The following is a 24215-nucleotide window of genomic DNA, read 5'->3' on the forward strand; positions in this document are numbered from 1 at the left end:
TTTTCAGAAGGTTGTGTGACAGCCTAAAAGCAGAGCCAGGGAATCTGGATAATGGAGGTGGTTAATGGCTTGAGACCTTAAAAGCCTGGGACACCTACCACCCCAATGGGATTATATGTCTGTTAGGCAGACTAAACATTCATGTTGGGGGCACCGACTCCCCTGGAAAGTGTTAGATGGGCACTGCCAATGTTTGTCTTTGTAACTTTACACTTTCCTCACTCTTTTTGCCCTGTAAACCTTCTTCTAATGGATATAATTATTTGCATTTGTCAATGTCATCCATCAGTTTAGAATCCTATCCATTGGTTAGTCCCAAACTCTTAATGTGACTTTACATCTTTGTTTAAAACCATTTTGTTTGGACTTTGTACTATCTGTGGACATGCTTACTTCTGTGGTCTGGAGGAGCTGCTCAGAGTTGTCCCTAATATCTCCTGTGGGAGCCTCCACTCCCACTGGAATTGTCTTTCATGACAAAATCAGGACTCCTGGCTGTTTGGGCCTCGTGTATAAGCTCATATTCACAGTTGCCAAGACCTACGGCTTCAGGCCTGGGTTGGGGATTGTCACCTCTACTCTGAGCCACCCCATCCCAGTCCCAGGGAGATAAATGGACCCTTTGGGGCAGAAATAAGATAATGCCTGCATTAGCCATAGGTCAACTTAGTCATGGTGAGTTATCAGATAAAAGGGGAGGGTTATCTGTAACTGAATAAATTAAAATGCAGAAAAGGAGCATTTTGTGGCCTTTTGAGTGCTCTGCTGTCTGTAGAGGACAAGTGGGAATAAAGGAGAGAGAGAGAAAGAGAGAGAGGGAGAGAGGGAGGAAGGAAAAGGAAAGGAATGAAGGAAGGAAGGAGAGAGAGACAGAGAAAGGGAGGATCAGGATTTCTCAACAGCTGTACCATTGACATTTGGACTTTGTTGTGGGGACCTGTCCTGTGCATTGTAGGATGTTTAGCAGCATCCCAGGCTACTAAACACTTGTAGTAATACTTCACCCCCATCAGTCTTACAGCCAAAAGTGTATTCAGACATTATGAAATGTCCCCTGGAGGGTAAAATCATTTAGACCAATGCATCAGAATCACTTAGAAGGCTTGTTAAAATGCAGATTGTTAGGTGTTATCCCCAGGGTTTCTGATTAGGTGGGTCTGGAGTGAGCCTGAGAATTTGCATTCTACAATTCCTGAGTGACGCTAATGCTGCTGGTCCCAGTCCACACTGAGAACTCCTGGTACAGATATTTGCTCCTTCATTACAGTCCTTCCGTGGCTCAGTGCCCCCCACCACTTTCCACCACCCAGCCTCCCCTCCACCACCTTTTCTCTGCCCAGCACTCATACCCACCCTGCCCTCTCCAAGCCTTCAGGGCTTGGCACATGCCTCTCTCTGCCTGATGCCTTCTTCATTCTTCTGCTTTTCTTGGATTATCATCATCTGCTACTTTCCTTCAGGTCTCTCCAATATCCCTCCACTTCCAGAAACCTTCCCTGATCTCTTTAGCTTCTATGGGTGCCCTCTAGCCCTCTGTACCCACCTCATAGAGATACTTCACTTGTTTGGAACATTTCCGTTTCCATCTCTTTCCCCAGCAGGTGACTCTTTCTTCCCAGTTTGCCCCTTCAGGGTGAGAACCATGTTTTTTCCCCTGTGTATCCAGGCATCCAGCCCAGCACTCGGCACAGAGCAGATACTCAGTAACTGTTTCTGGAGTGAATGGACAGAGGAGCAGGGAGGTGCTAAGAGGTCAGCAGCGCGTCACTGGCGGGTGCAGTGGGGGGGAAGGGGGAATCCCCCCACACAGGTGTGCTGAGCTCACTAGGTGACAAACCCAATATCATCACTCACCTGCTCACAATCACCAAAAGCAGCTTTTCTGAAAAGCTGGAGAGACTTCCTGTATTGCCCTTTATTTGTATTGATTATTTCATCACAAAGGCCACTGAGAAATGCTCATAATGTTGTTCCCATTCAGCTTTCTTTGAAATAAAATGGTACCATATTGGCAGGCAGCAACTCCTCACCACCAAAAAAACCCAGAAAGTGAACTTTTAAATTAAAAAATTTGGGGACTTCCCAGGTGGTCCAGTGGTTAAGGATCTGCCTTCCAATGCAAGGGGTGTGGGTTTTATCCCTGGTCAGGGAGCTAAGATCCCACATGGCTCACGGCCAAAAAAACAAAACATAAAACAAAAGCAATATTGTAACAAATTCAATAAAGACTTTAAAAATGGTCCACATCAAAAAAAAAAAAAAAAAAAAAAAAAGACCAGAAAAGAAAACATTTTAAAACCCTCTGTCCATTTAGATTCTCAGTCTTGGCAAAACTCTAATAATGAGGTCTTTGTCCCAAATGAGACTTGATATATATATATATATATATATATATATATATATATATATATATTTTAAGAAGATGTTGAGGGTAGGAGTTTATTAATTAATTAATTCATTTTTGCTGTGTGTTGGGTCTTCGTTTCTGTGCGAGGGCTATCTCTAGTTGTGGCAAGCGGGGGCCACTCTTCATCGCGGTGTGCAGGCCTCTCACTGTCGCGGCCTCTATTGTTGCGGAGCACAGGCTCCAGACGTGCAGGCTCAGTAGTTGTGGCTCACGGGCCTAGTTACTCCGCAGCATGTGGGATCCTCCCAGACCAGGGCTCGAACCCGTGTCCCCTGCATTAGCAGGCAGAGTCTCAACCACTGCGCCACCAGGGAAGCCCCGAGACTTGATATCTTTAAATCTCTTTTATTCAAGGGTCCACACTAGCACCAAGTTTAAATAAAACCAGGTTTTTCTTCTGGTTTTATTTATTTTTTTCCTCCTTTATGGGAAAATTTTTTTAAAAGCATTCAAATAAGTACTTTTCAGAAATTGATGCTTTAATTTATTTATTATGAAAAATTTTAAACATCCATAAAAGTAGTGGGTTATGATAACCCACCCCCCTCCCCACACCCATCACACAGCCTCAACCATTATTAACTTGTGGCCAATTTTATTTCATCTGTACTCCCAATACCCATTTTCTGTCACCCCGCCCCCCCCCCCAACTACCACTAGATCGTTTTGAAGCCAATCTCAGACCAGGGCTCACTCATTCATTAGGTAAAGCAAGCGTAGTGCCAGAACACATGAAACTTTTAAGAACCTACAAGAACGTTTTAATTTCTTTTAAAGTCAGAAGGAAAAATGAAATTGTAAGGTTGAATAAAATGTTTCCATTTTTTTCTCACATCAGAAAACAATAACATTTTTAGGATCCCCAAAATCTGTTATGGTGAGAGGGGGTCCATGAAGGCAAAAGGGCCTGGGGCCAATGTAAATCCCTATGGGGTCCTCTCCCAAACACCATACCATTTCATCTGAAAATACTGCAATATGTATCTCTAAAGGACAAGGAATCTTTCTATAAACATAACCACAAATAGTTTCTCACTCACATAACAATCAGAACTAAAGATTTCTAATCAGTGTCTGCCTCTCCTGTGTGCAGTGATTCAGAACCCAAGTTGCTTCTATCTTGTGGCTCCTCCATACCTTAGAGCCTCACTGTTATTTGTATCCACAGGTAAAAGGGTAAAAAATGTGGAGAGGGATGCGCGGCCCATGAAGAAGCCGGTAGCTTAGTTGTGCCTGTATAGAACTAGGAGTGCCTCAGCTTTTTCTTATCTCCAATCACTTTTCCCCACTTTCCCCACAACCAAGCTTTATCCCAAAAACATCTCGAGCTCGTCAACTTTGCCAACAGGGATTTGAGATTTGTTCACCCATCTCCTCACTTGGCTGCCTCATGAATAAAGCCTTTCTCTGATGCAAACTTTGGCATCGCAGGTTCTGGCTTGCTGCACCCTGGCCAATCACGGCTTGTCCTTCAAGATTCCACCTGGTTCTTACCTCCCTAAGAAGGCTCGTTTGATGCCTTGACCTAGGGTACATAGGAGGTGTATTTGCTGAAGCCCTGTATAATCAAAGAAAATCTACTGAAGGCTCTACAGGTAAAAGGCAATGGATTTAACAGTAGACTTTTCTTCAATGTTGTCTGACATCCAATATTACATAGAAGTTTGAGTGAGGCTAATGGCAGACTCTGGGAAGGCTCATGCCAAGGAGTACTTCCCAGACTTCCACTGCCAGTGTCCTTATCCCTGCAGTGAGTCACAGCCACCCCCCACTTTTGCAGGAGACCCTCCAACACTAGCAGCCATATGGCTAACAGGGTCTTACTGCTCCAGCCGGGTGTCAGACCTGAGTCTCTAAGGTGGGAGAGCCGAGCTCGGGACATTGGATCACCAGAGACCTCCTGTCCCCACATGGTATCAGTTGGCGAGAGCTTTCCCAGATATCTCCATCTCAACACTAAGACCCAGCTCCACTCAACGACCAGGAAGCTCCAGTGCTAGAAACCCCATGCCAAATAACTAGCAAGACAGGAAAACAACCCCATCCATTAGCAGAGAGGCTGCCTAAAATCATACTAAATTCACAGAAACCCCAAAACACACCACCAGATGTGGTCCTGCCCCCCACAAAGACAAGATCCAGCCTCAGCCACCAGAACACAGGCACCAGTCCCCTCCACCAGGAAGCCTACACAATCCCCTAAACTAACCTTACCCACTGGGGGTAGACACAAAAACAATGGGAACTATGAACCTGCAGCCTGCAAAAAGGAGACATCAAACACAGTAAGTTAAGCAAAATGAGAAGACAGAAATATGCAGCAGATGAAGGAGCACAGTAAAAACCCACCAGACCAAACAAATGAAGAGGAAATAGGCAGTCTACCTGGAAAATAATTCAGAGTAATGATAATAAAGATGATCAAAAATCTTGAAAATAGAATGGAAAAAATACAAGAAAAGTTTAGCAAGGACCTAGAAGAACTAAAGAGCAAACAAAAAATGATGAAAAAAAATAAATGAAATTAAAAATTCTCTAGAAGGAATCAATAGCAGAATAACTGAGATAGAAGAAACGATAAGAGACCTGGAAGATAAAACACTGAAAATAACTACCACAGAGCAGAATAAAGAAAAAAGAATGAAAATGAGGACAGTCTCAGAGACGTCTGGGACAACATTAAACTCACCAACATTTGAATTATAGGGGTCCCAGAAGAAGAAGAGAAAAACAAAGGGACTGAGAAAATATTTGAAGAGATTATAGTTGAAAACATCCCTAATATGGGAAAGGAAATAGTCGATCAACTCCAAGAAGTGCAGAGAGTCTCATACAGGATAAATCCAAGGAGAAACATGCCAAAACACATATTAGTCAAACTATCAAAAATTAAATACAGAGATACCCTCATGCACCAGAGGGCAGACAGCAGAAGCAAGAAGAACTACAATCCTGCATCCTGTGGAACAAAAACCATATTCACAGAAAGATAGACAAGATGAAAAGGCAGAGGGCTATATACCAGATGAAGGAATAAGATAAAACCCCAGAAAAACAACTAAATGAAGTGGAGATAGGCAACCTCCCAGAAAAAGAATTCAGAATAATGATAGTGAAGATGATCCAGGACCTCAGAAAAAGAATGGAGGCAAAGATTGAGAAGATGCAAGAAATGTTTAACAAAGACCTAGAAGAATTAAAGAACAATTGAAAAGAGGTGAACAATACAATAACTGAAATGAAAACTACACTAGAAGGAATTAATAGCAGAATAACTGAGGCAGAAGAATGGATAAGTGACCTGGAAGACAGAATGGTGGAATTCACTGCTGCGGAACAGACTAAAGAAAAAAGAATGAAAAGAAATGAAGACAGCCAAACAGACCTACGGGACAACATTAAATGCAACAACATTCGCATTTTAGGGGTCCCAGAAGGAGTACAGAGAGAGAAAGGACCATAGAAAATATTTGAAGAGATTATAGTCGAAAACTTCCCTAACATGGGAAAGGAAATAGCCACCCAAGTCCAGGAAGCGCAGCGAGTCTCATATAGGGTAAACCCAAGGAGAAACACACCAAGACACATAGTAATCAAATTGGCAAAAATTAAAGACAAAGAAAAATTATTGAAAGCAGGAAGGGAAAAATGACAGACAACATACAAGGGAACTCCCATAAGGTTAACAGCCGATTTCTCAGCAGAAACTGAGAAACAGGCCAGAAGGGAGTGGCATGATAAAGTGATGAAAGGGAACAACCTACAATGAAGATTACTCTACCCAGCAAGGATCTCATTCAGATTCAATGGAAAACTCAAAAGCTTTACAGACAAGCAAAAGCTAAGAGAATTCAGCACCACCAACCAGCTCTACAATGCTAAAGGAACTTCTCTAAGTAGGAAACACTTAGAGAAAGAAAAGAACCTACAAAAACAAACGCAAAACAATTAAGAAAATGGTCATAGGAACATACATATCGATAATTACATTAAACGTGAATGGATTAAATGCTCCAACTAAAAGACACAGGGTTGCTGAATGGATACAAAAACAAGACCCATGTATATGCTGTCTACAAGAGACCCACTTCAGACGTAGGGACACGTACAGACTGAAAGTGAGGAGATGGAAAAAGATATTCCATGCAAATAGAAATCAAAAGAAAGCTGGAGTAGCTATACTCATATCAGATAAAATAGACTTTAAAGTAAAGAATATTACAAGAGACAAGGAAGTAAATTACATGATGACCAAGGGATCAATCCAAGAAGAAGATATAACAATTATAAGTATATATGCACCCAACATAGGAGCACCTCAATACATAAGGCAAGTGCTAACAGCTATAAAAGAGGAAATCGACAGTAACACAATAATAGTGGGGGATTTTAACAACTCACTTACACCAATGGACAGATCATCCAAAATGAAAATAAAGAAGGAAACAGAAGCTTTAAATGACACAATAGACCAGATAGATTTAATTGATATTTATAGGACATTCCATCCAAAAACAGCAGATTACACTTTCTTCTTAAGTGCACATGGAACATTCTCCATAATAGATCACATCTTGGGTCACAAATCAAGCCTCAGTAAATTTAAGAAAATTGAAATCATGTCAAGCATCTTCTCTGACCACACCGCTATGAGATTAGAAATGAATTACAGGGAAAAAAATGTAAAAAACACAGACACATGGAAGCTAAACAATACGTTACTAAATAAGCAAGAGATCACTGAAGAAATCAAAGAGGAAATCAAAAAACACCTAGAGACAAATGACAATGAAAACACGGTGATCCAAAAACTATGGGATATGGCAAAAGCAGTTCTAAGAGGGAAGTTTATAGCTATACAAGCCTACCTCAAGAAACAAGAAAAATCTCAAGTAAACAATCTAACCTTACACCTAAAGGAACTAGAGAAAGAAGAACAAACAAAACCCAAAGTTAGCAGAAGGAAAGAAATCATAAAGATCAGAGCAGAAATAAATGAAATAGAAACAAAGAAAACAATAGCAAAGATCAATAAAACTAAAAGCTTGTTCTTTGAGAAGATAAACAAAATTGATAAACCATTAGCCAGACTCATCTAGAAAAAGAGGGAGAGGACTCAAATCAATAAAATAAGAAATGAAAAAGGAGAAGTTACAACAGACACCGCAGAAATACAAAGCATCCTAAGAGGCTACTACAAGCAACTCTAGGCCAATAAAATGGACAACATGGAAGAAATGGACAAATTCTTAGAAAGGTATAACCTTGCAAGACTGAACCAAGAAGAAACAGAAAATATGAATAAACCAATCACAAGTAATGAAATAGAAACTGTGATTTAAAATCTTCCAACAAACGAAAGTCCAGGACCAAATGGTTTCACAGGTGAATTCTATCAAACATTTAGAGAAGAGCTAACCCCCATCGTACTCAAACTCTACCAAAAATTGCAGAGGAAGGAACACTCCCAAACTCATTCTATGAGGCCACAATCTCCCTGATACCAAAACCAGACAACGATACAACAAAAATAGAAAATTACAAACCAATATCACTGATGAATATGGGTGCAAAAATCCTTAACAAAATACTAGCAAACAGAATCCAACAACACATTAAAAGGATCATACACCACGATCATGTGGGAATTTTCCCAGAGATGCAAGGATTCTTCAATATACACAAATCAATCAATGTGATACACTATATTAACAAATTGAAGAATAAAACAGTATGATCATATCAATAGATGCAGAAAAAAGCTTTTGACAAAATTCAACACCCATTTATGATAAAAACACTCCAGAAAGTGGGCATAGAGGGAACCTACCTCAACATAATAAGGCCATATAAGACAAAGACACAGCAAACATCATTCTCAAAGGTGAAAAACTGAAAGCATTTCCTCTAAGATCAGGAATGAGACAAGGATGTCCACTCTCACTATTATTCAACATAGTTTTGGAAGTCATAGCCACAGCAGTCAGAGAAGAAAAAGAAATAAAAGGAATAGAATTTGGAAAAGAAGCAGTAAAACTGTCACTGTTTGCAGATGACATGATACTATACATAAAGATCCTAAAAATGCCACCAGACAACTATGAGAGCTAATCAATGAATCTGGTAAAGTTGGAGGATACAAAATTAATGCACAGAAATCTCTTGCATTCCTATACACTAATGATGAAAAATCTGAAAGAGAAATTATGGAAACACTCCCATTTACCATTGCAACAAAAAGAATAAAATACCTAGGAATAAACCTACCTAGGGAGACAAAATACTTCTATGCAGAAAACTATAAGACATTAATGAAAGAAATTAAAGATGATACCAACAGATGGAGAGATGTACCATGTTCTTGGACTGGAAGAAACAATATTGTGAAAATGACTATACTACCCAAAGCAATCTACAGATTCAATGCAATCCCTATCAAAATACCAATGGCATTTTTCACAGAACTAGAACAAAAAATTTCACAATTTGTATGGAAACACCAAAGACTCTGAATAGCCAAAACAATCTTGACAAAGAAAAACGGAGCTGGAGGAATCAGGTTCCTGGACTTCAGACTATACTACAAAGCTACAGTAATCAAGACAGTATGGTACTGGCACAAAAACACAAATATTGATCAATGGAGTAGGATAGAAAGCCCAGAGATAAACCCACACACATATTGTCAGCTTATCTTTGATAAAGGAGGCATGAATATACAATGGAGAAAAGACAGCCTCTTCAATAAGTGGTGCTGGGAAAACTGGACAGCTACCTGTAAAAGAATGAAATTAGAACACTCCCTAACACCATACACAAAATAAACTCAAAATGCATTAAAGACTTAAATGTAAGGTCAGACACTATAAAACTCTTAGAGGAAAACATAGGCAGAACACACTCTATGACATAAATCAGAGCAAGATCCTTTTTGACCCACCTCCTAGAGAAATGGAAATAAAAACAAAAATAAACAACTGGGACCTAATGAAACTTAAAAGCTTTTGCACAGCAAAGGAAACCATAAACAAGACAAAAAGACAACCCTCAGAATGGGATAAAATATTTGCAAATGAATCAACGGACGAAGGATTAATCTCCAAAATATACAAGGAGCTCAAGCATCTCCATATCAAAAAAACAAACAACCCAATCCAAAAATGGGCAGAAGATCTAAATAGACATTTCTCCAAAGAAGATATACAGATTGTCAACAAACACAAAGGATGCTCAACATCATTAATCATTAGAGAAATGCAAATCAAAACTACAATATGGTATCACCTCACACTGGTCAGAATGTCCATCATCCAAAAATCTACAAACAATAAATGCTGGAGAAGGTGTGGAGAAAAGGAAACCTTCTTGCACTGTTGTTGGGATTATAAATTGATACAGCCACTATGGAGAGTAGTATGGACGTTCCTAAAAAACTAAAAATAGAACTACTATACAACCCAGTAATCCCACCACTGGGCATATACACTGAGAAAACCATAATTCAAAAAGAGTCATGTACCACAATGTTCTTTGAAGCACTATTTACAATAGCTAGAACATGGAACAACCTAAATGTCCATCAACAGATGAATGGATAAAGGAGATGTGACACATATATACGATGGATTATTACTCAGCCATAAAAGGAAACAAAATTGAGGTTTTTGTAGTTAGGTGGATGGACTTAGAGTCTGTCATACAGAGTGAAGTAAGTCAGAAAGAGAAAAATAAATACCATATGCTAACACATGTATATGTGATCTAAAAGAAAATGGTTCTGAAGAATCTTGGGGCAGGGGAAGAATAAAGACACAGATGTAGAGAATAGACTTGAGGACACAGTGAGGGGAAAGAGTAAGCGGAGACGAAGTGAGAGAGTGGCATTGACCTATATACACTACCAAATATAAAATAGATAGCTAGTGGGAAGCAGCTGCATAGCACATGTAGGTCAGCTCGGTGCTTTGTGACCACCGAGAGGAATGAGATAGGGAGAGTGGGAGGGAGACACAAGAGGGAGGGGATATGGGGATATATGTATACGAATAGCTGATTCACTTTGTTATACAACGGCAAGTAACACAACAATGTAAAATAATTATACTCCAATAAAGACGTTAAAAAAAATGTGAAGAGAGCTTCCCTGGTGGCGCAGTGGTTGAGAGTCCACCTGCCGATGCAGGAGACGCGGGTTTGTGCCCTGGTCCTGGAGGATCCCACATGCCGCGAGGCGGCTAGGCCCATGAGCCATGGCCATTAAGCCTGTGCGTCCAGAGCCTGTGCTCCGCAGCAGAAGAGGTCACAAGAGTGAGAGGCCCACCTACCGCAAAAAAAAAAAAAAATGTGAAGAATGTTCTCTCTAGAAGTTTCAGCTGAAAACAGCACTTGACATTGCTCCCTATATTTCAATGACTAGAACTCAGTCATACAGCCACACTGAATTGCAAGAGCGGCTGAGAAATGTGGTCTAGTTGGATTTTAGGTCGGTTTTGGTGACTATCGAGCTGGCTCTTCCATGGGGAGACACTGTTAATATTCCATTTTGCAGATGAGAAAACTGAAATCACTTGACTAAATCCATGGAACTTGCAAGTGACATAACCAGAGTCATGTCTGTCTGACTCTATCCAGTAAAACTCTCTGTGATGGTGGAATATTCTGTACCTGTGATGTTCAAGAGAGTAACCCACTGCCCATATGTGGCCAAAGTCATCCTTGCCCACACTCTCCTCTCTTTCTCTTCAGGAAGCCTTCCTATTTTCATTCATCCCATGCTGGGAACACATTCCTTCTTCTCCAATAAACACCATCCCAGGAGAAAATTTCACCCCTTCATGTGTCAAGCCTCCACTGCTCATGGGAGTCCTCCTCTGCCAAGTTCCAAAGGGGGAGGAATGGGTGTCCTGAAAATGAGGTCAAAAGTAGGTACTGCCATGCAGAGATAATCTTTTCATCAGTGAGAATCAAGTCTAATTTCCTCAATATCTAAGAAGAGAGAACACCTTGTCAAAGCAAGTGCTATGTTTTTTCTCCCCAGGAAACTATATAATCTGGTCTTACATAAAAAAAGAACTTTGCAAGTTAGTGCTTGATGGGTATACATTTTCAGTGGGGAAGATGGGAAAGTTCCAGATGTGGATGGTGGTGATGGGTGCACAGCAATGTGAATGTACTTAATACCACAGAGCTGTGCACTTAAAATGGTTAAAAGTAGACTTTATGTTATGTATCTTTTTCCACAAAAAAAAAAAAGTGTGTGAAAAAAGAATCTCCTTCCTGTTTGATGTGACTTTGAACTTGCCCCTCGTGGAACACCTGCTTGGCGTTACTGTACTAACGAGCGTTTGAGTGCTGCCCATACCTGGCAAACCTCACCTAGGATGGCTCTTGCTCTCACTGCAGCCTGGGATGAGGGTGTGGCAGCTCTGCAGATGCCCAGACTCCTCCCGTTCCCTCTCAGAAACCCTTGTGGGGTACAGGGGAGGTCCTTCATTGCACCGTTATGAGTGAAAAGCATAGAAGAGTTGGCATGATCTGGTACAACTGTTTTTTGGGGAAAATGGTCAATCTCTGTCTGGTCAAGCTCTGTCTGATTAACTCAAAAAAGATTTTTGAGGAAATTACCTTTGGAAAATACTTTGAAATTCTGAACTAAAAGAACCAAATAAACACTAATCAGTGCCCTGGTGAGATCTCTCGTGTAAAGTGAAGAGGGAGCCGTGTTGTCTTCCAAGGTGGACATTTTCCTGCTAGAGAGAACATCTATTCCAATAAATCGTGATTTATTGTTGTGAGGAGAAGCAATTTCCTCACATTATTTAACCCTTCTATGCCTGCATCTGCACTGAAAATTAAGATAGCTAACCAGCTCCTGGGAAGATGCTTGGGGAGAACTAGGCAGCTGGACCAAGTTGCTGAATGATGATGGGGAGGGAATGTTCTAAGGAAAGTAAGAGGATGCTCTGTGCATCATTGAGGCATAATTCAACCCGATGGGGCTCCCTGTCCCATCTGAATAATGCTGTGTGTGGGCAACATGGACATTCTCTTATGCCGGTTGCTCTTATTTGCTTGTGTGTTTGGGTTTATTTATGCCACTTTTCATCGTTCATTGCACCACTTTGTTAACGTTGAAGCTGAAAATGTTGCCTCAAGATCTCAATTTTCATTTTTACACTTTTGGAAATGTTTTGAAATGTAGCCTTGTCAATAGGAAGGTTTTCACAAATTGGGTTGACATCCCGAGAGGCCGTTGTACTGAGTCCGTTTCTGTAGGGAATTCAACTACTCTCCCACATTTTAAACATTAAAGAGGAATGTAGGTTTTTTGGAAAAAGTATTGCAATCTGCAGCCATCCTGGACATTTCTTGTGGAAAGTCTTTTCAATAGAATTTTCAAATAAAACGTTAAGAGAGCTCTCTCATAGGAAGAAGGACAGCTTTTATAGAGTTCTTGAGGCCAAGAGAAATGACCCTTTCTTAGGTGCTGGGCAGAACAGTCCCACAGGCCCTCCTCCTCAGGAGCTGGGGGAGGTGTCAGCATATTTTCATGACCACGGTGCTCATGAAACCCCAGCTGCTATAAGGTGCTCAGACTTCCAAAAAGTGTTCGGAAAGGCCAAGATTTTGTCTCTGGGGACCACATGAAACCACTGTCAGGGGAGAACAGACTGACTGACATTATAAGAAATAAAGTATTTGTCCCCTGGGAGCATGTGAGGACCTTCCTTCCTGTGACCTTAAACTCACGGCAGAGGATGCAGATGCCTTTGAGCCATCCCAATAAGGAGAAGAAAGCTAGAATGATCATTACCCTGGTCTCTACCCAATGAGTTAGAAACAAGTGAGATGCCTCCTTGTGTTACCTAGCGTGGCCACTCAGCTAGACAGCTCCAGCCCAGGTCCTGTCCACCAGCTGTGGTCTCCAGCTTCTTTGATTAGACAGCCACTCACACTTGATGGGTCCTGGAAAAAGTGACTCATGTAAGAGTCAGATGTATACATCAGGAGGCCAATATATGAATTTATAAAAATTTTAATATAATTTATTATTTATTTAATAAAAACTATAAGCATGCTCCACCATACTCCTTCCCTGATGTCTAAACTTTTGTGAAGCAGAGTTAGCCATCAGAACATTGCTTGGTGAGCATGGAAAAATCAAGGCCAGGGCATATGAGGAGTCTTCAGAGATTGTACTGTGGTCAGCAGTTGGACACAAAGACCCTTTGGAGAGTTTGATTAAGTTAATAGGATATTTACCTTTTAAAAGGCAGAATACATGAACTCATTAAGGCTGATCTCTGGACTTCAGAGCCCTGGGATCAGCCATGGTGAGTCTTGTCAAAATATAATTTCCAAAAAGTTAAAAGCATAACCCATCCAACTATCAATGATCATGTGTCAAAGATTTTAATCAACTCATTCATGAATGAGGAAACCAATACGATGATAAGCTATTTTCTAAGATGGATAGGTTTTACACGGTCTTTTTCTTTAAGCATGACTAAGATTTCTAAACACAAAATTGATCAGTGTCCTTCACAGCAATAAATCATAAACTTCAGGGTTATCTTTGCTACTAGATAGAAATCATTGCATCATATGTAAGTTTAACATATATAACTTCACAGAGTCTGAGCTCTTAATTAATAAATAATAAAGAGCAAAATCATGCAATGGTACATTCTTGTAGGAAAATCAATCATCCTTGGGCCTGTTAAGCAAAGCTTCAGTATGCCATTGAAAGGACTTGCAGTCACACGCTTGACTTGTTTCCAGGTTATGGATATTTTTTCTTAAACTCATTGGCCCCCTAGTTCATATTTCTAGAAAGTGATACATGCCTGAAATTCCTGTCTGTCCTCCTTTGCTCCCTCTCCATCTCTGAATGGCTGGCACATTGTTAAATTTCAGATGTCAGCTCAGAACCCAACTGCTCAGAGATGTCTTCCCAGAGCTCATGGTTCATACATACCTTCCTCCAAGTACTCTCCATCTCATCACCCCATTAATCTCTCTGATGGCACTTACCATCATCTGTCATCATCATGTTTATTTCTTTACATGTTTATTGTCTGTCTGCACTACTGAAATGCAAGTACCAAAGTCCAAGGGAAAGGAATTGGCCTATCTAATTCACCTCTATATCCTCAGCTTCTAAAACTGGGCATATAGTGAATGCCTAATGGATGGGTGCATGCATGCATGCATGGGTACATGGATGGATGGATGCATGCATGCATGCATGCATGCATGGTGTGTGTGCATGCCTAGTTACATTAGCGACATCTTTTGGAAGACTTCCTGCCAAGTTTTTGCTATTTGGTCTGCCCTTTTAAAGCCTCCAAGAAAAACACTCCTCTCATCTACTTATTCTTACCCTCACATATATTGACACTGCTGATTAACTGATTATTGCCACCTCATCACTTTTGACCTAGGGTACCACCTTTATGTAAGGCAAAAGTAAATGCATTATAGAAATGTCCCTTCCTCATTGTCAGTGTCTTGGAGAACACCCCACTACAGCACATTTACAATCATACTCTCTCCTAATAGTTTTCTCCCTCAAATTAAAGCACATCTTTCCTTGCACCAGCCCTGTAGGGTTGCAAGAAGGAAAGAAAGGAAGGGAGGAGTCTGGATGAGGGAGAAACCAATAGGGAAAGACACTTCTTCAGAATGAGGGCCTGGAATGAAAGCCACAAAGATGATAAACAAGATCTTGGCCTCACCTGGATCTCACAGCATACCTTTTGGAGGCCAAAGGGACCTAAATTCCTCTCAGAAAAGGAAAGGGAAGGAAAGCAGCCTTAAGGATTTTCCAAATGTCAAGGATCTCATTTCACAGCATATTTCCTGCTCAGGTATTTACCTCCTTTAGACAATCTCTGAAATAGCTAGAACCAAGTCTAGGACTAAGAATGATAAATTCTAGCTCATCTGTAAGCTGCGAGATTTTCAATGGAAAAAATCAGGAGACGGAGGTAGGGTGAGTAAGACAAGCAGGATTCAATTAAGTCCCAGAGTGGGTGAAAAAAGGAAGGACTGTCTTCTATATTCTGATCCTCAGAATGTTTTCTATAATTTCCTTGTCTTTTTGTTCTTGTCTTTCCCTTGGCAATTAAACATCTACCCAAATTTTATTGTTGTTGACCATCCAGCATGGCTGGTTGCACTCTCATTTAAAATATGTTATGACAGCTATCTCACGAAAGAGTAAAATCACTAAATGGACTTGCCAGGAAGTGTTACCTCCAGCTCATCTCCCCTGGAAACCAGCTGGCCCTCTTCATACACTCTCTTAAAATTCACTCATCCCTGCTGCTCCCAATAATGAAACCAACTCTTGGAGGTGTACAACGTACCAAACCTCAACAGACCTTTTCACAGGTCAACATATCTAGAACAATGTTGTCAAACTTGAGCATGCATCAGAATCTCCTGGAGGGCTGGTTAAAACACACATATATGGGCTCTAACCCCAGAGTTTCTGATTCAGTCAGTACAGGGTAGAGCTGGAGAATTTCCATTTCTCACAGTTCCCACGGGATGCTGATGCTGCTGGTCCAGAGTTCACATGCAGAGAATCACTGATACTGAAGAAGCTCTCAAGAGACAACCTCAACAACATCTTTCCTTCAATTCACCCATCTCCACCTTAAAGTTTCTCAGTATCTGCATCTATTGTTTCCCTCTTGCCAAAACTAAGTTATTTATTCATTCACTCCAGTTCCTCATAATACTCAGACTCTTCCGTGGCTAGTCACTGACACAATTACTTTTTTTTTTAACATCTTTATTGGAGTATAATTGCTTTACAATTGTGTGTTAGTTTCTGCTTTATAACAAAGTGAATCAGCTATACATATACATATATCCCCATATCTCTTCCCTCCTGTGTCTCCCTCCCTCCCACCCTCCCTATCCCACCCCTCTAGTTGGTCACAAAGCACCGAGCTGATCTCCCTATGCTATGCGGCTGCTTCTCACTAGCTATTTTACGTTTGGTAGTGTATATATGTCCATGCCACTCTCTCACTTCGTCCCAGCTTACCCTTCTCCCTTCCTGTGTCCTCAAGTCGATTCTATGGCAGGTCTGTGTCTTTATTTCCATCTTGCTCATAGGTTCTTCATGACCATTTTTTTTTTTTAGATTCCACATATGTGTTAGCATACGGTATTTGTTTTTCTCTTTCTGACTTACATCACTCTGTATGACAGACTCTAGGTCCATCCACCTCAATAAAAATAACTCAATTTCATTTTTTTATGGCTAAGTAATATTCCATTGTATATATGTGCCACATCTTCTTCCTCCATTCATCTGTCAATGGACACTTAGGTTGCTTCCACGTCCTGGCTATTGAAAATAGAGCTGCACTGAACATTGTGGTACGTGATTCTTTTTGAATTATGGTTTTCTCAGGGTATATGCCCAGTGGTGGGATTGCTGGGTGGTATGGTAGTTCTATTTTTAGTTTTTTAAGGAATGTCCATACTGTTCTCCATAGTGGCTGTATCAATTTATATTCCCACCAACAGTGCAAGAGAGTTCCCTTTTCTCCACACCCTCTCCAGCATTTATTGTTTGTAGATTTTTTAATGACGGCCATTCTGACTGGTGTGAGATGATATCTCATTGTAGTTTTGATTTGCATTTCTCTAATGATTAGTGATGTTGAGCATTCTTTCATGTCTTTGTTGGCAAACTGTATATCTTCTTGGAGAAATGTCTGTTTAGGGTTTCTTCCCATTTTTAGATTGGGTTCCTTGTTTTTTTGATATTGAGCTGCATTAGTTGCTTTTATGTTTTGGTGATTAATCCTTTGTCAGTTGCTTCATTTGCGAATGATTTCTCCCATTCTTAGGGTAATCTTTTCGTCTTGTTTATGGTTTCCTTTGCAGTGCAAAAGCTTCGAAGTTTCATTAGGTCACATTTTTTTATTTTTGTTTTTATTTACATTACTCTAGGAGGTGGATCAAAAAAGACCTTGCTGTGATTTATGTCATAGAGTGTTCTGCCTATGTTTTCCTCTAAGAGTTTTATATTGTCTGGCCTTACATTTAGGTTTTAAATCCATTTTGAGTTTATTTATGTGTAGGATGTGAGGGAGTGTTCTAATTTCATTCTTTTACAGGTAGCTGTCCAGTTTTCCCAGCACCACTTATTGAAGAGGCTGCTTTTCTCCATTGTATATTCATGTCTCCTTTATCAAATATAAGGTGACCATATGTGCGTGGGTTTATCTCTGAGCTTTCCATCCTGTTCCATTGATCTATATTTCTGTGTTTGTAACAGTACCATACTGTCTTGATTACTGTAGCTTTGTAGTATAATCTGAAGTCAGGGAGCCTGATTCATCCAGCTCCATTTTTCTTTCTCAAGATTGCTTTGGGGCTTCCCTGGTGGCGCAGTGGTTGAGAGTCCGCCTGCTGATGCAGGGGACACGGGTTCGTGCCCCGGTCCGGGAAGATCCCACATGCCGCAGAGCGGCTAGGCCCATGAGCCATGGCCGCTGAGCCTGCGCATCCGGAGCCTGTGCTCTGCAATGGGAGAGGCCACAACAGTGAGAGGCCCGCGTACAGCAAAAAAATAAAAAAGATTGATTTGGCTATTTGGGGTCTTTTGTGTTTCTAACAAATTGTGAAATATTTTATTCTAGTTCTGTGAAAAATGCCACTGGTAATTTGATAGGGATTGCATTGAATCTGTAGATGGCTTTGGGTAGTAGAGTCATTTTCACAATGTTGATTCTTCCAATCCAAAAACATGGTATATCTCTCCATCTATTTGTATCATCTTTAATTTCTTTCATCAGTGTCTTTCATCAGTGTCTTATAGTTTTCTGCATACAGGTCTTTTGTCTCCTTAGGTAGCTTTATTCCTAGGTATTTTATTCTTTTTGTTGCAATGGTAAATAGGAGTGTTTCTTTAATTTCACTTTCAGATTTTTTTACATGAGTGTATAGGAATGCAAGAGATTTCTGTGCATTAATTTTGTATCCCGCTACTTTACCAAATGCATTGAATAGCTCTAGTAGTATTCTGGTAGCATCTTTAGGATTCTCTATGTATAACATCATGTCATCTGCAAACAGTGACAGCTTTACTTCTTTTTTTCTGATTTGTATTCCTTTCGTTTCCTTTTCTTCTCTGATTGCTGTGGCTAAAACTTCCAAGACAATGTTGAATAATAGTGGTGAGAGTGGGCTACCTTGTCTTCTTCCTGATCTTAGTGGAAATGGTTTCAGTTTTTCACCATTGAGGACAATGTTGGCTGTGGGTTTGTCGTATATGGCCTTTATTATTCTGAGGTAAGTTCCCTCTATACCTAGTTTCTGGAGGGTTTTTATCATAAATAGCTGTTGAATTTTCTCAAAAGCTTTTTTGCATCTATTGAAATGATCATATGGTTTTTATTCTTCAATTTGCTAGTATGGTGTATCACACTGATTGATTTGTGTATATTGAAGAATCCTTGCATTCCTGGGATAAACGCCACTTGATCATAATGTATGATCCTTTCAATGTGTTGTTGGATTCTGTTTACTAATATTTTGTTGAGGATTTTTGCATCTATGTTCATCAGTGATATTGACCTGTAGTTTTCTTTCTTTGAGACATCTTTGTCTGATTTTGGTATCAGGGTGATGGTGACCTCGTAGAATGAGTTTGGGATTTTCCTCCCTCTACTATATTTTGGAATAGTTTGAGAAGGATAGGTGTTAGCTCTTCTCTAAATGTTTGATATAATTCGCCTATGAAGATATCTGGTCCTGAGCTTTTGTTTGTTGGAAGATTTTTAATCACAGTTTCAATTTCAGTACTTATGATTCGTCTGTTTATATTTTCTGTTTCTTCCTGGTTCAGTCCCAGAAGGTTGCACTTTTCTAAGAATGTGTTGATTTCTTCCAGGTTGTCCATCTTATTGGCATATAGTTACATGTAGTAATCTTTCATGATCCTTTGTATTTCTGCAGTGTCAGTTGTTACTTCCCCTTTTTCATTTCTAATTTTATTGATTTGAGTCTTCTCCCTTTTTTTCATGGTAAGTCTGCCTAATGGTTTATCAATTTTGTTTATCTTCTCAAAGAATCAGCTTTTAGTTTTATTGATCTTTGCTCTTGCTTCCTTCATTTCTTTTTCATTTGTTTCTGATATGATCTTTATGATTTCTTTCTGTCTGCTAAATTTGAGGGGTTTTTTGTTTTTCTTTCTCTAATTGCTTTAGGTGTAAGGTTAGGCTGTTTATTTGAGATGTTTCTTGTTTCTTAAGGTAGGATTGTATTGCTATAAAGTTCCCTCTTAGAACTGCTTTTGCTGCATCCCATAGGTTTCAGGTCATCTTCTTTTCATTGTCATTTGTTTCTAGGTATTTTTTGATCTCCTATTTGATTTCCTCAGTTATCTCTTGGTTATTAAGTAGTGTATTGTTTAGCCTCCATGTGTTTGTATTTCTTGCAGATTTTTTCCTGTAATTGATATCTAGTCTGATAACGTTGTGGTTGGAAAAGATACTTGATACGATTTCAATTTTCTTAAATTTACCAAGGCTTGATATGTGACCCAAGATATGATCTATCCAGGAGAATGTTCCATGAGCACTTGAGAAGAAATTGTATTCTGTTATTTTTGGATGGAATGTCCTATAAATATCAATTAAGTCTATCTTGTTTAATGTATCATTTAAAGCTCGTGTTTTCTTATTTATTTTTAGTTTGGATCATCTGTCCATTGGTGAATGTGGGGTATTAAAGTCCCCTACTATGGTTGTGTTACTATCAACTTCCCCTTTTATGGCTGTTAGTATTTGCCTTATGTATTGAGGTGCTCCCATGTTGGGTGCATAAATATTTACAATTGTTATATCTTCTTCTTGGACTGATACCTTAATCATTATGTAGTGTCCTTCTTTGTCTCTTGTAATAGTCTTTGTTTTACAGTCTATTTTGTGTGATATGAGAATTGCTACTTCAGCTTTCTTTTGATTTCCATTTGCATGGAATATCTTTTTCCATCCCCTCACTTTCAGTCTGTATGTGTCCCTAAGTCTGAAGTGGGTCTCTTGTAGCCAGCATATATACGGGTCTTATTTTTGTATCCATCCAGCCAGTCTGTGTCTTTTGGTGGGAGCATTTAATCCATTTACATTTAACATAATTATCGATATGTATGTTCCTATTACCATTTTCTTAATTGTTTTGGGTTTGTTATTGTAGGTCTTTTCCTTCTCTTGTATTTCCTGCGAGAGAAGTTCCTTTAGGTTTTGCTGTAAAGCTGGTTCGGTGGTGCTGAATTCTTTTAGCTTTTGCTTGTCTGTAAAGGTTTTAATTTCTCCATGAAATCTGAACGAGTTCTTTGCTGGGTAGAGTAATCTTGGTTGTAGGTTTTTTTCCTTTCATCACTTTAGATATGTCCTGCCACACCCTTCTGGTTTGCAGTGTTTCTTCTGAAAAATCAGGTCTTAACCCTGTGGGTATTTTCCTGTATGTTTTTTTTTCCCTTGCTGCTTTTTACATTTTTTCTTTGTATTTAATTTTTGACAATTTGATTAATATGTGGCTTGGCATATTTCTTCTTGGATTTATCCTGTATGGAACTGTCTGCACTTCCTGGACTTGATTAACTACGTAGGGAATTTTCAACTATAATCTCTGCACATATTTTCTCAGTCCCTTTCTTTTTCTCTTCTTCTTCTGGGACCCCAATAATTTGAATGTTGGTGTGTTTAATGTTCTCCCAGAGGTCTCTGAGACTGTCCTCATTTGTTTTTATTCTTGTTTCTTTATTCTGCTCTGCAGTAGTTATTTCCAATGTTGTGTCTTCCAGATCACTTATCCGTTCTTCTGCCTCAGTTATTCTGCTATTGATTCCTTCTAGAGAATTTTTAATTTCATTTATTGTGTTTTCCATCACTGTTTGTTTCCTCTTTAGTTCTTCTAGGTCTTTGTTAAACGTTTCTTTTATATTCTCTATTCTAGTTCCAAGATTTTGGATCATCTTTACTATCATTATCCTGAATTCTTTTTAGGTAGACTGCCTATTTCCTCTTCATCAGTTAGGTCTGGTGGGTTTTTACCTTGCTCCTTCGTCTGTTGAATGTTTCTCTGTCTTCTCATTTTGCTTAACTTACTGTGTTTGGGGTCTCCTTTTCATAGGCTGCATGTTCATAGTTCCCGTTGTTTTTGGTGTCTGCCCCCAGTGACTAAGGTTGGTTCAGTGGGTTGTGTAGGCTTCCTGGTGGAGGGGAGTAGTGCTTGTGTTCTGGTGGATGAGGCTGGATCTAGTCTTTCTGGTGGGCAGATCTACATCTGGTGTTGTGTTTTGGGGTTTCTGTGACCTTATTATGATTTGAGGCAGCCTCTCTGGTAATGGATGGGGTTGTGTTCCTGTCTTTCTATTTCTTTGGCATAGGGTGTCCAGCACTGTACCTTGCTGGTCGTTGAGTGGAGCTGGGTCTTGGCATTGACATGGAGATAGCTGGGAGATTTTCACCACTTGATATTACATGGAACTGGGAGGTCTCCAGTGGACCAATATCCTGAACTTGGCTCTCCCACATCAGCAGCACAGCCCTGATGCCCAGCTGGAGCACCAAGACCCTGTCATCTGCACAGCTCAGAATAAAAGGGAGATAAAAAGAAAGAAAGAAAGACAATAAATAAATAAATAAAACATAATAAACATATTAAAATAAAAAATAATTATTAAAAGTAAAGTAAAACATTTAAAAAGTAATAAAAAAAAGAAAGAAGGAAAGAAAGAAAGAAGAGAGCAACCAAACCAAAAAACAAATCCACCAATTATAACAACCACTAAACACTATCCTAAAAAAAAAAATACGGACAGACAGAACCCTAGAACAAATGGTAAAAGCAAAGCTATACAGACAAAATCACACACTGAATCTTGCACATACACACTCACAAAAAGATAAAAAGGGAAAAATATATGTGTATTGTTGATCCCAAAGTCCACTGCCTCAATTTGGGATGATTCATTGTCTATTCAGGTATTCCACAGATGCAGGATACATCAAGTTGATTGTGGAGATTTAGTCCGCTGTCCCTGAGGCTGCTGGGAGAGATTTCTGTTTCTCTACTCTGTTTGCACAGCTCCCAGCATTCAGCTTTGGATTTGGTCCCACCTCTGAGTGTAGGTCTCCTGAAGGCATCCATGTAGGTGGGGAGTTTCTTGCCTTTTGGGAGGTCTGACATCTTCTGCCAGCCTTCAGTAGGAGTTCTGTAGGGGTTGTTCCACATGTAGATGTATTTCTGATGTATTTGTGGGGAGGAAGGTGATCTCCACTTCTCAGTTTCCCACCAACTTGAAGCTCCTCCACAAATACTTTTTAAATTTATTTTATTGAAGTACAGTTGATTTACAATGTTCTGTTAATTTCTGCTGTACAGCGAAGTGATTCAGTTATACAAATATATACATTCTTTTTCATATTCTTTTCCATTATGGTTTATCACAGGATATTGAATATAATTCCCTGTGATCTACAGTAGGACCTTGTTGTTCATCCATTCTATATACAGTAGTTTGCATATGCTAACCCCAAGCTCCCAATCCACCCCTCTGCCACCCCCCTCCCCTTTGGCAACCACAAGTCTGTTCTCTATGTCTGTGAATCTGTTTCTGTTTCATAGATCAGTCCATTTGTATCATATTTTAGATTCACATATAAGTGATATCATGTGGTCTTTCTCTGTCTGACTTCACTTAGTATGATAATCTCTAGGTCCATTTGTGTTGCTGCAAATGGCATTATTTCATTCTTTTTTATGGCTGAGTAATATTCTAATATATATATATATATAACATCTTTTTCATCCATTCATCTGTTGATGGACATTTAGGTTGATTCCATGTCTTGGCTATATTAAATAGTTCTGCTATGAACATAGGGATGCATGTATTTTTTTTAACATCTTTATTGGAGTATAATTGCTTTACAATGGTGTGTTAGTTTCTGCTTTATAAGAAAGTGATTCAGCTATACATATACATAAATCCCCATATCTCCTCCCTCTTGTGTCTCCCTTCCACCCTCCCCATCCCACTCCTCTATGTTGTCACAAAGCACAGAGCTGATCTTTTTGAATTATAGTTTTGTCTAGATATATGCCCAGTAATGAGATTACTGGATCATATGGAAACTCTATTTTCAGTTTTTTGAGGGACCTGCATATGGTTTTATATAGTGGCTTCACCAATTTGATACAAGTATTTGAAAGCTAGAAAGAAGCTTCGGAGTCATCTCATCTATAATCAGGGATTCTCAACTTTAACACTACTGACATTTGGAGCCAAATAAATCTTCACTGTAGGGGGCTGACCTGTGCATTGTATATTTAGCAGCATCCCTAGCCTGTATCAACTAGATGCCAGTAATATACTCCCCATTGTGACAACCAAAACCATCTCCAAACATTGCCAAATGTACCCTGCGGGACAAAATTATCCCGGTTGAGAACCACTCCTCTAGTCAATTGTATCTTTACTATCTTCCTCACTGTTGGGGTTTAAGGGTGAAAATGCATTGCATCCCTTCCTGAGTTTGTTCCAATTGAGAAATCAGGACAGATTTCAGAAGCATGGAGATCAAAATATCACTTCATTGCTGCTAAAACTGACTCCTGCTAGAGAGGTTTGTAAGTAACAATAGGCAAGGAAGCCCATAGTTAAACTCAGGATGAGCAGAAAATAATTGTGTAGCAACACCAGGGGACACTGCAGTGGCATGACTAAGGCAGTGGTTCTCAACCTTGGATACATACTGGAATCACCTGGAGA

The 24215-nt window shown here is 39.6% G+C and overlaps 1 protein-coding gene across 3 annotated transcripts in view; it reads left to right on the plus strand.

Moving 5' to 3' along the window:
* CPNE4 (copine 4) overlaps positions 1-24215 on the plus strand; it is a 583236-nt gene that overhangs the window by 446687 nt on the left and 112334 nt on the right. The gene's annotated exons all lie outside the window — the stretch shown is intronic.

This window comes from Globicephala melas, chromosome 4 (genome assembly GCF_963455315.2).
Source record: "Globicephala melas chromosome 4, mGloMel1.2, whole genome shotgun sequence".
Lineage (NCBI taxonomy): Eukaryota > Metazoa > Chordata > Mammalia > Artiodactyla > Delphinidae > Globicephala > Globicephala melas.